At 35.0% G+C, this 16,644-nt stretch overlaps 1 protein-coding gene across 1 annotated transcript in view; it reads left to right on the top strand.

Annotated features, from left to right (window-relative positions):
- The window catches only part of BRWD3 (bromodomain and WD repeat domain containing 3), a 251,447-nt gene extending 236,204 nt beyond the window's left edge, over nucleotides 1-15,243 (top strand). Inside the window, exon 42 of the transcript XR_009257105.1 lies at nucleotides 15,183-15,243. The gene's annotated coding sequence lies outside the window, so the exon portion shown is untranslated. The remainder of the gene's footprint in view (nucleotides 1-15,182) is intronic.
- The last annotated feature ends 1,401 nt before the right edge of the window (nucleotides 15,244-16,644 follow it).

Below are 16,644 nucleotides of genomic sequence, written 5' to 3'. Positions count from 1 at the left end.
CACTTCTTATTGGGCTAGTTTTAGTCCTAGCTCTGTGCCTTTGGCCACAACCCTTTTCTTTTTTGGTTTCAGATTTTAGCTACATAGAGCTGAAGTTAATTACTAAGTGATTTCTAAGATCCTTATGATTCTATTGTTTTAAATATCTTGCTTATCTTTTCTTTATGCATCTTCCTAATCTCTGAAACATACTTCCATTGGAGGCTCAATTTTCTTAGTAAATTTTTTCTCAAATTTTTTTTTTAATTTCAAATATTGTAAACTTTAAAAAGTATCAGCCACATAAATTACAAGTCTTGATAAACCCAATATCCTACCAATTAAAGTTATTCATTTGGAGACAAATGTCCATTCTGAACTGCTTTAAGAGGTTTCAGTTTTCACAAAGGAAGGCTTTCAAAATGCAATTTAGGAAGTGTAAAAAAGGTAATTAGAAATATTGACTCCTTGGGGCTCAGTCAGTTAAGTGTCCAACTCTTGATTTTGGCTCAGGTCATGATCTCATTATTTGTAAGTTAGAGCCCCATGTTGGGCTCTGTGCTGACAGCGTGTGGAGCCTGCTTGGGATTCCCCCTCTCTGCCCCTCTCCCACCTCTTTCTTTCTCTAAAAATAACTAAACTTTGAAACAAAAATATTGACTCCTAGCAATGGCAATTTGAGGAACTCCACTGATTTCTCAGTGGAACTGGTGAAAACTATTAAAAAACAAAACCTCTAGAGATGGCCCTGAGGACAAACAGCAAATATAAAAAATAAATCTGCTTAAGAAAATCTGAAATTTCTGTAAGATTAGAATTTATGGTATTTGAACCAAAACCAAGACTACTCTCTTCCTATGCCATCCCAGGTCAGCAAGGTAGAAACTTAGCCTCAGTAAGGCATAGCTTTTACTAAGGCTAAATTCAAGTGAGTGTGGTGGAAGCTCACTTCTTCCCAGCCCCCTCACATGGAATGGAAACTCTGCTTTGGTGTTACAGGCTAAGAAGAATGAGACCCTGACCACCTTTGCCCCAGCTCATGATATGGTAGTTCTATACCTGGAGAAAATCTCAGGCTTCTTCCTCTGCCCCCACTGAATGTTCAACTCCTAGAGTGAGTGTGTCACTCAGAGAGAAACTTGCCATTGTCTCCACCAGTGGTTTGAGCCCCAGCTCAGATTTTGCCTGGTTAAAGAAGCAGGCCATAAAAATGTTTCTAATGTCTTCCCATAAGAATGGAATTTATTTGCCTGAGTCTTCTCAAGAACGGTAGAGTGTGGTGAAAGGCCAGTGAAAGGAGATTCAAGAAATTGGCTAAACCGTAGGGAGGCTAGTTTGCAGGAGAGAACCAGGGAATAAGGCAGTTGACAGGAGCCCTCCTAAGGTCAGAACAAATAATCAAACACTGACCTCAAAAAATCTTAGTTTACAAAGCAATTTATACCACAGGGACGTATTGAAAACAGCTGAGTAATCAGCCTGTAATTAGGGGAGTTTAACAGCTGGATGCAATCAGAAAAAGAGACCCTTTCACAAACTACTGTCATCCCAGGGTGATTGTGGGTATACCAGAAGCTGAAGCTCCTTGAGGAACAACATTAGACTCTTGACACTGTAGGAGGAGAAATAGACCTTACTAAAATAATCTAGCCATTTACTACTAAAGAAATAGATATGCAAATAACAACAAGCTCTGGGTGGAGATCAGCACCCACAGTGCTGCAATACATTATTTGAAACATTCAGTTTCCAGAAAAATAATTATGAGACATAGAAAATGAAAACTAAAATGCAAAAGTAAATCTAAGCATATAAATAACATTAAATGTGAATGGATTAAACAATATAGTCTAAAGGTAGATAATCTGGACTGGGTGAAAAGAAAACAACTATACACCATTTACAGGAGACATTTAGATTTAAAGATGCACATTATTGTGTAGAAAATAAAAGGGTGACAAAATGTGGAGAGGGTATAGTAAATATAAGCAAAAGTAGACTTTAAGACAAAAACTGATTAGAGATAAAGAGATTAATTTTATAATAAAAGGACCAAGACCTCAGGGACTGGTTTATAAACAATTATAAACATAAATGCATCTAATAACATCCCCCAAATACATGCAGCAAAAAGTGACAATGGGGGAATCGTCAGTTAAATAACAATGTTTGGGGACTCAGTACCCTATTTCCAATAATAGGTAAAAAGAAAAAAAAAACTAGGAAAAAAGTCAAAGACATAAAAGGCTTGAACAGCATTATGATCCAAATAATCCTAATAGACATATATAGAACGTTGTATCCAATTACAGCAAAATACACATTCTTCTCAGGTGCACATGGGATATTCTTCAGAATATACTATATGCAAAGCCATTAAGCAGGTTTTGATAGATTTAAAAGGATTGAAATCATGCAAAGTATGTTCTCCCTTTATAGTGGAATGAAATTGGAAATCAACAGTAGGGGGTAATTGGAAATTTTTCAGTTATGTGGAAGTTAAACAATTCTCTTAAATAACCAATTAATCAAGAGGGGCACCTGGGTGGCTCAGTCAGTTAAGTGTCCAACTCTTAGTTTTGGCTCAGGTCGGGAACTCATGGTTTCGTGAGTTTGAACCCCATGTCAGGCTCTGTGCTAATAGTGAGGAAGAGCCTGCTTGGGATTCTCTGTCTCCCTCTCTACCACTCCCCTACTTGCACTGTCTCTGTCTCTCTCAAAATAAATAAATAAACTTTTAAAAAAAGATACACGTGCTCTGCACCAAATGAATTTTAGAAAAAAAAAATTGATCAAGAGAAATTATAAGGGAAACTATTCACTGAGATGAATAAAAATGAAACATACCAAAACAAGAGATCAGCAAAAGCTGTGCTGTAAGGAAAATTTATAGTTGTAAATAAATACCTACATAAAAGAAGGAAGAAAGCTCTCAAATTAATAGCCTAACCTTCTACCTTAGGAAATTAAAAAATGAGAGAAAACTAAGCCCAAAGCAAGTTGAATGATGGAAATAATAAAGATTAGAGTGGAAATAAAAGAAATCGAGAATTGAAAAAAAATGAGAGTAATGAAACAAAATACTCTATGAAAAGATCAGGAAAATTGAGAAACCTTTAGCTACACTAAGAAAAATAAACTCAAATTACTAAATTCAGGAATGTAAAACAAGATATCACTCCCTATCTTACAGAAATCAAGGACTATAAGTGAATACTATGAATAATGGTATATTAGTCTGCTAGGTCTGCCATAACAAAGTATCACAGACAGTGGCTAAAAAAACAAATTTATTGTTTCACAGTTCTAGAGATCGGAAGCTCAAGATCAAAGTGTTGGCAGTATTGGTTTCATTTGAGTTCTCTTTGGCAGACAGCAGCCTGAGTGTTTCCTCACATGCCTCTTTGTGACACGCATCCCTGATGTTTCTTCCTCTTCTTAAGAGGACAACAATCATATTGGATTAGGGCCCCACCCTTATGACCTCATTTAACCTTAATTACCTCCTTAAAGACTGCTTCCAAATATAGTCATATTAAGGGTTAAAGCCCTCAATATATAGGGGGACCTAATTTAGCCCATTATAAACTGCATAATATAACATGCATGGAGTAGACAAATTCCTGAAAAGACACAAACTATCAAAACTGACTAAAAATAAATAGAAAATCTGGATATACCTATCACAAGTGTCATGGATTGCATGTTTGTGCCTCCCTAAAATTCATATATTGAAACTACAATCCCAAAAGGGGTGGTATTAGGAGGTGGTACCTTTGGGAGATAATTAGCTTTAGATGAATTCATGAGGTGGGGACCAAGATGTGGTTAGTGTCTTTGTAAAAGGAGAGAGAGACTGGACCTTGCTCTCTGTGCTATGTGAGGATACAAGGATAATATGTCTGCCTGGAAGCCAGGAAGAGGGCCCTCACCAGATTTTGAAATGACTAGTGTATTGATATTAGACTTCCTAGCCTTCAGAACTAAGAAATAGATGTTTGCTATTTAAGCTGCCTAGTCTATGCTATTTTTGTTATAGCAGTCTTAACTGACAAAAATGTTGAATTCATAACATCCCACAAAGTAAACCCCAGTCCGAGATGGTTTCACTGGTGAATTCTACTAAATATACAAAGGAAAATTAACAGTGATTCTTCAAAAATTATCACAGAAAATGGAAGAGAAAGGAACACTTTCCAACTCATTGTATGAAGCCATTATACAGATACAAAAACATGACAAATATATCACAAAGAAAACTAAAGACCAATATTATTTATCAGTATAGGTATGGAAATTGTCAAAAAAAATACTAGCAGATCCATTAACATATAAAAAGATATATATACTATGATCAAATGGGATTTATCTCAGGTAAGCAGTTTGGTTTAAAATCTGAATAACAATGTAATTACCATACTAATAGAAAAAATGAAAAACACATGATATTGTCATTAAAATTTAAAAAATCATTTGACAAAATTCAACAGTCATTCTTGATAAAAATGTGCAGCAAACAGAATAGAAGAAAATTGTCTTAACCTGATAAAGAGTATATATGAAAAAGCCACAAGTCATAGACTTAATAGAGAAATACTGAATATTTTCTTATTAAGATGAGGAGTAAGACAGGGTTTCCACTCTCTGCACTTATGTTCAACATTTTCCTAGAGGTCATAACATGAACATTTAGTCAAGGAAAATTAACAAAAGGCATCCAGAGTGGAAAGGAAGAAGTAATATTATCTGTTTGCAGATTACATTATTATATATTGAAAATCTTAATGCATGTAAAAAGTATTAGAACACATGAATACATACAGCAACTTTGCATGATGCATGATAAATATGCAAAAATCAGTTCTATTTCTGTACATTATCAGTTAAGAATCTAATAAAATCAAGGAAACAATTCCATTTACAATAGAATCAAGAAGAATAAAATACTTAGTAATAAGTTTAACAAAAGAAGTACAGAACTTGTACACTAAAAACTACAAAATGTTGAATGATATTAACGAAGACCTAAATAAGTGAATGATATCTCACGTTCATGGTTTGAAAGATAATATTAAAATGGCAGTACACCCAAATTGGTCTACATACTCAACACAATCTCTAGCAAAATCCCAACTGGATTTTTTTTGCAGAAACTTCAAAAATTTCATGTGGAAATGCAAGGGACTGAGAAGTGCCAATGTAATCCTGAAGAGAACAAAATTGGAGGACTCACACTCCCCAATTTCAAGCCTTACTAAAAGCTACTATAAGTCACACCACTATGTGGTACTGACATAAAGATAGACATATTAAGTCAATGGAATGGAACTGAGAGTCCAGAAATAAACCATGCATCTATGATCAATTGATTTTTGACAATGGTGCCAAGATAATTCAATGGGGGAAAGAATGTTTCTTTCAACAAATAGCGTTGGGACAATCGGATATCCACATGCAAAACAATGAATTTAGATCACTACATCACACAACATAAAAAAATTAAAATGGATCAAAGACTTAAAAGTAAAAGCTAAAATTATAAAACTCTTTGAAGAAAACCTAGGTATGAATATTTGTTACCTTAGATTAGGCTATAGATTCTTAGATATGACACCTAAAACATAAGCAACCAAAGAAAAAGTAAATTGGACTTCATCAAAATTAACCACTTTTCTGCTTCAAAGGACATTATCAAGAAAGTAGAAAGATAACCCAGAGAATAGGAAAAAATAGTTTCAAATCATATATATCATAAGGACCTAGTATCCAGAATATATATAAGGAACTATTACATCTCAACAACTGAAAGATAACCAGCTCAATTTAAAAATGGCCAAAAGATTTTAATATTTCTCCAAAGAACATAAGCAAATGACCTGTAAGGACAGGAAAAGTTGCTCAGCATAACAGTACAGAAATTCAAATTAAAACCACAGTGAGATACTACTTTCCATCTAGTAGGGTGGCTATAATAATAAAAGACAGTAACAACTATTGGTGAGGATGTGGAGTAATCAGAATGCTTATACATTGCAAATGAAAATGAACAATTGTGCAGCTGCTTTGGAAAACACTTTGACAGTTCCTCCAAAAGTTAAAACATGGACTTCACATATTCTGGCAATTCCAGTACAAGGTATATGCCCAATAATATGGAAAACACACGTTTAAGCAAAAAGGTTTACACTAAGGATCACAGCAGTATTATTCATAAGACAGCAAAAGTAAAAGCCCAAATGACCATTAACTAGTCAGTGGATAAACCAAATGCTGTATAATAATAAATTGGAATATTATTGAGCCATAAAAAGAATGAAGTACTGATAATACATGCTAAAACTGAATTTAAAAATACCATGCTAAGTGAAAAAGCCAATCACAAAGGTCACATATTAAATGATTACATGTATATGAAATGTCCAGTAAAGGTAAATCTATAGAGTCTGAGAATAGATTAGTGGTTACCCAGGGTTTGGGGGGAGATGGTGGGGTGTGCTAATGGATATGATATTTGTTTAGCATCATAAAAATGTTTTATAATTAGAATAATGTAATGGTTGCAAAATTCTGTGCATGTACTAAAAATTATTGAATTCTATATTTAAAGTAATGAACTTTATGATATGAAAATTATATCTCAAAAAAGCTGTTAAGAAAATGTGTGGTACCTTAAATAGGGACAAGCCAATAAAATCAGATTTTCTTTAAAAATTAAAAAAGTTTTTTTTTTTTTTGTGGAGTCTTTTGGGTTTTCTATATGGAGTATCATGTAATCTACAAATAGTGAAAGTTTTACCCTTCCCTTGCTGATTTGGATACATTTTATTTCTTTTTGTTGTCTGATTGCTGTGGCTAGGATTTCCAGTACTATGTTAAATAACGTTGGTGAGTCTGGACATCCCTGTCTTGTTCCTGACTATAGCAGACAACATCTTAGTTTTTCCACATTGAGGATGATATTAGCTGTGGGTTTTTCATATATGACCTTTATTATGTTGAGGTATGTTCCCTCTAACCCTACTTTGTTGAAAGTTCTTTTTTTTCATGAATGGGTGTTGTACTCTTTCAAGTGCTTTTACTGCATCTATAAAAAGGATCATATGGTTCTTATTCTTTCTTTTTATTAATGTTGTGTATCACATTGATTGATTTGTGAATATTCAACCATCCTTGCAATTCCAGGATAAATCCCACTTGATTGCGATGAATGATTCTTTTATTATACTGTTGGATTTGGTTTGCTAGTATTTTACTGAAAATTTTTACATCCTTGTTCACCAGGGATATTGGCCTGTAGTTCTCTTTTTCAGTGGCATCTTCATCTGGTTTTGGTATCAGGGTAATGCTGGCCTCATAGAATGAGTTTGGAAGTTTTCCTTCCTTTTCTATTTTTTTGGAATAGTTTGAGAAGAATAGGTACAAACTCAAAAGACTCCACCAAAACATTGTTACAATTGATAAATTAATTCAGTAAAGTTTCAGGATACAAAATCAATGTACAGAAATCTGTTGCATTTCTATATGCCAATAAGGAAGCAGCAGAAAGATAAATTAAGGAATAAATCCCATTTACCATTGCACCAAAACCCATAAGACACCTAGAATTAACCAAATCAAAGAAGTCAAAGACCTGGACTCTGAAAACTATAACACTCTGATAAAAGAAATTGAAGACATAAAGAAATGAAAAGGCATTCCATTGCTCATAGATCAGAAGAACAAATATTGTTAAAATGTCTATACTACCCAAAGCAATCTACACACTTAATGCAATTTCCATCAGAATATCAACAGCATTTTTCACATAGCTAGAAAAAACAACCCTAAAATTTGTGTGCAACCACAAAAGACCCCAAATAGCTAAAGCTACCTTGAAAAAGAAAAGAAAAGCAGAGGCATCACTATTCTGGATTTTAAATTATACACTTAATTATAGAAAACAAACTGATGGTTACCAGAGGACAGTGGGTGGATGAGTTAAAAAACATGATGAGGATTAAGGAGTGCACTTGTGATGAGCACCAGGTATTGTATATAAGTGCTGAATCACTAGATTGTGTACCTGAACCTAATATTAAACCATATGTTAACTAATTTCTACTTAAATAAAAAATTTTTTAAATTAAAACGTTTTCTGTTTAATAGGTAAATCATGTTTCTAATCCCTTCTCAAGATTTTTTCTCCCACTCAAATTAAAAAAAAATCAGAACAAAAGTGACAAATTAGAAGAATGCCCTTTCCTGCTAGTAATTTACCACTGTCATTCCAATCCCATATCTTCCACCCAATCTAAGTCAACCACGAGTAATAGGGCAAAAGAAATATTAGTGGTATCCAGACATAGGTGTGTGGAAAAGAGTAATGGGTTCCTGGATAATGCAAATAATTTCCTGAATGATATTTACTTCTGCATGTTCAGACCCAGGCCAAAAAGACTTGAGTGGTGGGATATTAGCCTGAGGATATCATGATCACTTATTTGCAAAAAGGAGGTTTATTCCCAAGACTAGGAAGCTACTTTGAATTGTGACAAAATCCATTTTTATATCTAGTTTCCTGGGAAATAAAGCAGGATCATCACATGCAGCAACATCAAAGCCTTCTTAGATAGGTTGCTCCTGTAGTCCATCCTTCAGAAACTCTCAGGGGAGGGTCCTCATTGAGTATGTGATGTGGTGATGTGAGATTGCTTATGAGCCTCATCAAACAGATGAGGTATTTCTTCAAGGCCCACACACTTCCATTATCCCTCTGGTTATTAGGAGCTCCAGTCCTTTACAAAAGTCACATTTTGACCTTCCAAATCTCATTGTTCCTTTCCTTCTCCTGAAGCAGTATAGGAAACAGAGTTTGATAGAGGAGTAAGGAAGTTGACATAAAAATGGCAAAACCCCAATGACTGTCCAGATTCCTTTTCTCTAACTCCAAATACTATTTGTTTCAAAGAATAAGTATTAGCTGGAACATGATGAGGCCCTTAAGTTTGTACTGCAACTAATAAATGGTTTACTTCCTCACCCTGGCCCTAACTGTCTCAGGCTTGACCCCTAAAACCATAAAACCATATAGTTTTAAAGCTCTTAAAAATCAAATGCCCCATTTTCTCCTATTACAACATAATTCATGTGAAAGCATTACAAAAATGCATTATTGTAACTAAACCATTTTCCTTTTCATCAGTAGTGTCTGAGGTTATTTCAAACATAAATTTCTGGTAAAAAAAAAAAAGGTACAGTGATATCATTTTTGGACTTATAATGGATTTACTTCCAATGGCTTGTCCTCTATCACAGGAGTTGGGAAATTGCCACTTAATTCTCATGTAAAATTCTGAATCAAGATTTAGGACTTTTCATGGTAGATTAATATTTTGGTTAAAGTACTTTAACCATATTGATATAAATTTATTGATATAAATTGAGCTGGCAATAAAAATCTATGTTCCCTATAGTGACTTACATGGGTCTTACACATGGGTCTACACTTATAAGTACTTTAAGTCTGGCATATGTGTACCTCTCCTCTTACTTCATGGCCTTTGTACTTTCTATTCCCTCTGTCTGGATCATATTTTGCATAGCTGTCTCCTCCTTGTCATTCAGGCATCAGCTCAAATATTATCTCTTTAGAAAAGTCTTTCTTAGCTGTCTTATCTAAAGAATAGCCCTTTTCCATCTAGTAATCATCACTATTTGAATTATTTTTCCTTATTTGTGCTTTGTCTTGTGGCACAAGACTGGAAACTCCATGAAAAGGACCATCTCTCTCTCTTGTTAATCTAGATTAGCTGGCATATCATAGGTTTGCAGATAAATATTTGGTTTAATTCTTGATCCTGCCAATATGTTGGCAACATTGTCTTTTAGAAATAAGTACATCTAAGGATACTCCCAGCACACTTATTTTTGTCACATTCACTGATATTAGCAATAATAATAGAATAGTTCTAGTCACCTTGATTTCTTTTTATGCATCCACGAGTTCTTTTGCACATTCTGTACTGGAGGTAGAAATAAACAGGACATTTTATTTGTACCATAAAGTCACTTGAGGTAAAATAGAAATTGTGGGAATCTACTCCTGAAGCCAAGAGCACATTGTATACACTGGATGTTAGCTAACTTGACAATAAATTATATTTAAAAAATAAATAAAATAAAATATAGAAATCTTAAAAAAATAATAAAAGAGGGGAGGGTGCATGATTGGTATTGAGGAGGGCACCTCTTTGGATGAGCACGGGGTGTTGTATGGAAACCAGTTTGACAATAAATTTCATATTAAAAAATAATAAAAGAAATTGTGACATGATACTATATGTTGGTCATTAGTACAATTTATTAATTAAGAAAAATACACATGTTTAAAATTATGCTTTAGGAAACTAAAGGCCTTAACACTGAGAAGAGAGCATGTAATTATTGATCAGGAGCAATTCCCCCCTAAAAAATAGCATGATAAATTAGTCTTATTCTTTCAACTTTTGAAGGCAAATGTGCCTAAATAAATGTCAGAATTGCTATTAGATTATGGCCTTGTCAAAATAAGTTAGGGAAGGTACACAAAAAGAAAGAGATCCCAAAGAATTATGCTCTCATAGACAACACAAAATGTCTATGTGTTAGCATTAACTGTCAACAGTAACTTCAACTCATTGAAGTGTGTGTGTGTGTGTGTATGTATGTGTATATACATACATATATATATACACATACATACACATATATATATACATATATATATATGGAAAGCAAGAGAATATTTAGTATAAACAATGAAAAAAACCCATAAGTTGTTGATTATAAACACCAATATCCTATGAAGAAACACTTTAACTAGAAGGAAAATCTTTTTTGACAATGGTGAACAAATTGTTTGAAAAACACATCAGAAATTATAATACAATGCTTTTAATGTTTATTTTTGAGAGAGTGTGTGTGAACAGGAGAGGGGCAGAGAGAGGGGATGGACAGAGGATACAAAGCGGGCTCTGTGCTGACAGCAGAGAGCCTGATTTGGGGCTCGAACTCCTGAACCATGAGATCATGACCTGAGACGAAGTTGGACACTTAAACAACTGAACCACCCAGGTGCCCCTAATCCAGTGCTTTTAAAGAGACTTCAGGGGAGCTTTGGAAAATGGTGGAGTGGGAGGACTCTGAGATCACACCATCCCTCATTTTCAACTAGATATCATCCACATCCAAGTCAATAAACCAGAGAGTGATCTGAAGACTGGAAGAACAAACTCTACAATTAAATATAGAGGGGAAGCTACATCTGAAAGGTTAGGAAGGTCAGAAAGGCAGAGGGAGGCTGCCTGCAAGAAGAAGGGAAAAGCACATGTATAGAGGGCAGAGAAATGGGCCCTCACACCAGGGAGCTCACCCAGAGAAGACCAATCCTTATAAAATTTGGCTGTAAAACCTAAAGGGGCTGAATTCCATGGTTTGTAAAACTAGTGGGACTTGGAACCTGGAACTTTTAAGTAATCTGATTCAGCACTGTGCAAGCTCAGAAGGCAGTGAGAGCTGGGATGCTGCCCTTAAAGAAACAGCAGCATATGTGAAGAGGCAACATAAAAAGAGTAGTTTACACAATGGCAGAGGCCAATGAAAGACATCTGTTCATACTTATTTCTGAGCCTGTTGAGGGACTTCAAAAATGAGGGAGCTGACAGGTGCCATTTTCCTTCCCCACCCTCTAGGACAAAAAAAGACACATGTGAGAGGTGGAGCTGCACAGATACTTGCTATCTAACCTCCTAGCAGTGTACTACACCCATGAGTTCTCCTGAGTACTCACCCACTCCAAGCCTGCTACCCTGGGCCCTGGCCTCAGTACAAATTTTGTTAAAGCCATGCATGTGCCCTGCCCAGCCACTGGGTGCAGGGCTACTAGTGTGCACCATACATATCTGTATGCCCCACTCAGCCACACCCAGCCATCTTTGTGCACCCTCCCCAGTATTGTGCTTCACACCACCCCAGTGCACAGCCTTGAGTCAAAGAAAGCATTGCTTCAAGGGATCCAGCATTGGACTAGTGGCCCAGTGCAAATTTAGTAACACTGCTGCTCTCAAGTTCCACAGTAGGCACAGACCTCTCAGAGTTGGCCTTCCTGGGTCCCACTAACACCACAGAAAGCAAGCACATCCCACAACAGGCAGAGAGTCAGTGCACACGACTGCACTGAAAGAAAAAGTGATTCAGACACAACAGCAGGGCATAAACAACACACAAAGGGCACTCTAATGAAGTGCCAGGTTCTGGTGAAAAGCAGGGCAGTCCAAGACCTCTAACCCCTTGGAAGCCTTTAACTTTGAGACTGGACAGGAAATGTAGCTTATGTTTCTAACACAGACAAGCAGGTACAGAGATGTAGACAAAATGAGAAGACAGAGGAATTTATCCAAAATGAGAGAAGAGGCCAGGCCACAGCCAGAAATCTAAGCACAACAGATATAAGTAACATGCCTGATAGAAAATTTAAAGCAATGATCATAAGGATACTCATTGTACTTGAGAAAAAAGTGGAGGGCATGAGTGAGACCCTTAACACAGAGAGAAGGAATAACAAAGCATAGATAAAGGGCACAATAAACAAATGAGAAACATTCTTGATGGAATGAAGAGAACAATGGAAGAAGCAGAGGAATAAATTACTAACCTAGATGACAGACTAAAGTATTCAAACTGAACCAAAGACAGAAAAAAGAATTATGCAAAATGAGGATAGACTTAAGGAACTCAATGACTCGATCAAATGTATTAACATTTGTATTATACGATTCTTAGAAGAGAGAAAAAAAGGGGCAGAAAATTTATTTGAAGAAAAACATACCTGAAAACTTCCCTAACCTGGGAAAGGAACAGATATCCAGATCCACGAGGCACTGAAAACCCCCAAAAAATCAACAAAAGCAGATCCACACCAAGATATTATAATTAAATCTGTGAAATATAGTGTTAAAGAAAAAATTTTAAAATCAGCAAGACAAAAATAGTCATTATTTTATAGGGGAGAACACAAAAGGCTATCAGATTAGTCAAAAGAAACTTTGCAAGTCAAAAGGGAGAAACATGGTATCTTCAAAATGCTAAATGGCAAAAATCTGCAGCTAAGAATTCAATATCCACCAAAACTATGTTTCAGAATAAAAGAATAGATATAGAGTTTCCCAAACAAAACTAAAGGAGTTCATGACCACTGAACTAGCCCTGTGCAAAGTATTAAAGGGGACACTTTGAGTGTAAAGGAGAGAACAAAGTGACAGTATAGAGGCAGATAAAAAAACAGCAAACATGAATATTTCTGTAAAAAAATCATTCAAGGAACTCACCACAAAAGTATATAAAATATGATAATATATATCTAAAACATAGGAAGCAGAGGGAAAAGAGTAAGTGCAAACTAAATGAACACCAACTTAATATAGACTACTATATAGAGAAAATCTTAATACAAACCCAGTGGGAACTATATCTCAAAACCAATAATAAATATGAAAATAATATAGAGAAAAAATGCAAATACATCACTAGAGAAAATGGGCAAAACATGAAAGGCAGAAATACAAGAAACTATCAGAGAAAATTTTCAGAAACAACCACAAAACAAGTAATAAAATGGCAACAAGTGCATATATATATATATATATATATATATAATTATTTTAAAAGTAAATGGGCTAACCACTTGAATCAAAAGATATAAGGTAACAGAACAGATTTTTTTTAAAAAGACTCACCCATATGCTGCCTACAAAAGACTCATTTTGGACCTAAAGACACCTGAAAATTGAAAGTTCGAGCATAAAGAATCATCTATCATGCAAATGGATGTCAAAAGGAAGACTAGCAATTCTTATATTGGACAAAATTAAAAAAAAAAACTATAACAAGAGATAAAGAAGGACACTATATCATAAAAAAGGGAGCTATTTAACAAGAAGATACGACAATTGTAAATATATATGCACTCAACATAGGAGCACCCAAATACATAAAACTATTAATAACAAACATAAAGGAAATAATAATAATACAACAGTAATACAACAACACATCAACACCCTACCTTACAGGTCATCTAAGGAGAAAACCAGTAAGGAATTAATGGCATTGACCAGATGGACTTAACAGATATATTCAGATATATTCAGAACATTTTATCCTAAAGCAGCAGAATACATTCTTCTCGAGTGCACGTGGGACATTCTTCACAATAGATCACATACTAGGTCACAAATCAGGCCTCGACAAGTACAAAAAGACTGAAATCATACCATGCATCTTTCTGACAACAACATTATAAAACTTGAAGTGAACCACAATAAAAAATTTGGAAAGACAACAAATATATGAAGGTTAAACAACATGCTACCAAGCAATGCATGAGTCAAATGAAATCAAATAAGAAATTTAAAAATACATAAAGACAAATTAAAATGAAAACATGATGGTCCAAAACCTTTGTGATGCAGCAAAAGAACACCTAAGATGTAAGTATATAGCAATATAGGTCTACTTCAAGAAGCAAGAAAAATCTCAAATACACAACTTAACCTTACACGTAAAGGAGCTACAAAAACAATAACAAACAAAACCTAAATCCAGTAGAAGGAAGGAAAGAGTGAAGGTTAGAACATAAATAAATGATATAGAAAATTTAAAAAAATAGAACAGATCAATGAAACCAGGAGATGGTTCTTTGAAACAATTAATAAAATTAATAAACCTCTAACAACCGACCATCAACAAGGCATATCATAGTCAAATTCACAAAATACTCAAGCAAGGAGAGAATCAGGAAAACAGCAAGGGAAAAAAAGTCCTTAACCTACAAGGGAAGACAGATCAGGTTTTCGGCAGACCTATCCACAGAAACTTGGCAGGCCAGAAAGGAGTGGTGGGATATATTCAGTGTGCTGAATCATAAAAATATGCAACCAGGAATTCTTTATCCAGCAAGGCTGTCATTCGAAATAGAAGGAGAGATAAAAAGTTTCCCAGACAAACAAAAATTAAAGGAGTTTGTAACCACTAAACCAGCCCTGCAAGAAATTTTAAGGGGGACACTCTGAGGGGAGAAAGATGAAAAAAAAATACCAAAAGCAACAAAAGATTAGAAAGGACTGAGAACACCACCACAAACTCAAACTCTACAAGCATCATAATGGCAATAAATTCATATTTTTCAGGACTCACTCTAAACCTCAGTGGACTCAATGATCCAATCAAAAGACGTAGGGTAACAGAATGGATAAGAAAGCAAGACCCATCTATATGCTGTTTACAAGAGACCCACTTTAGACCTAAAGATACCTACAGATTGAAAATCAGGGGATGGAGAACCATCTATCATGCTAATGGTCAACAAAACAAAGCCGGAGTAGCCATACTTATATCAGACAATTTAGACTTTAAAATAAAGACTGTATCAAGAGATGCAGAAGGGCATTATATCAGAATCAAGGGGTCTATCCACCAAGAAAACCTAACAATTGTAAACATTTATGCGCCAAATGTGACAGCACCCAAATATATAAACCAATTAATCACAAACATAAAGAAACTCATCCATAGTCATACCATAATAGTAGGATACTTGAACACCTCACTCACAAGGAAAAAATGGCTTTGAATGACACATTGGACCAGATGGAATTAAGAGATACATTCAGAACATTTCATCCTAAAGCAGCAGAATATACATTCTTCTCCAGTGCACATGGAAAATTCTACAGAATAGACCATATATTGGGACACAAATCAGCCCTAAGTAAGTATAAAAAGATCGAGATCATACCGTGCATATTTTCTGACCACAATGCTATGAAACTCAAAACCAACCACAAGAAGAAATTTGGAAAGGTAACAAATACTTGGAGACTGAAGAACATCCTACTAAAGAATGAATGGGCTAACCAAGCAGTTAAAGAAGAAATTAAAAAGTATCTGGAAGTCAATGAAAATGATAGCACCGGAACCCAAAACCTCTGGGATGCAGCAAAGGAGGTCATAAGAGGAAAGTATATAGCAATCCAGCCCTTCCTAAAGAAGGAAGAAAGATCTCAGATACACAACCTAACCTTATGCCTTAAGGAGCTGGAAAAATAACAGCAAATAAAACCCCAAACCAGCAGAAAACAGGAAATACTAAAGATTAGAGCAGAAATTAATGCTATCAAAAACAACAACAACAAAAAAACCAAACCAGTAGAACAGATCAGTGAAACCAGAAGCTGGTTCTTTGAAAGAATTAACAAAATTGATAAACCACTAGCCACTTTGATCAAGAAGAAAAAGGAAAGGACCCAAATAAGTAAAATCAAGAATGAAGGAAGAGAAATCACAACCAACACAACAGAAATAAAAACAATAATAAGAGAATATTATGAGCAATTATATGCCAACAAAATGGGCAATCTGGAAGAAATGGACAAATTCCTAGAAACATATTCACTACCAAAACTGAAACAGGAAGAAATAGAAAATTTGAACAGACCAATAACCAGTAAGGAAATTGAATTAGTAATAAAAAATCTGCCAAAAAACAAGAGTCCAGGGCCAGATGGCTTTCCAGGGGAATTCTACCAAACATTTAAGGAAGAGTTCACACCTATTCTCTTGAAGTTCCAAAAAATAGAAATGGAAGGAAAA

This window comes from Neofelis nebulosa, chromosome X (genome assembly GCF_028018385.1).
Source record: "Neofelis nebulosa isolate mNeoNeb1 chromosome X, mNeoNeb1.pri, whole genome shotgun sequence".
Classification (NCBI taxonomy): domain Eukaryota; kingdom Metazoa; phylum Chordata; class Mammalia; order Carnivora; family Felidae; genus Neofelis; species Neofelis nebulosa.
This window is presented reverse-complemented; position numbering and strand designations above follow the sequence as displayed.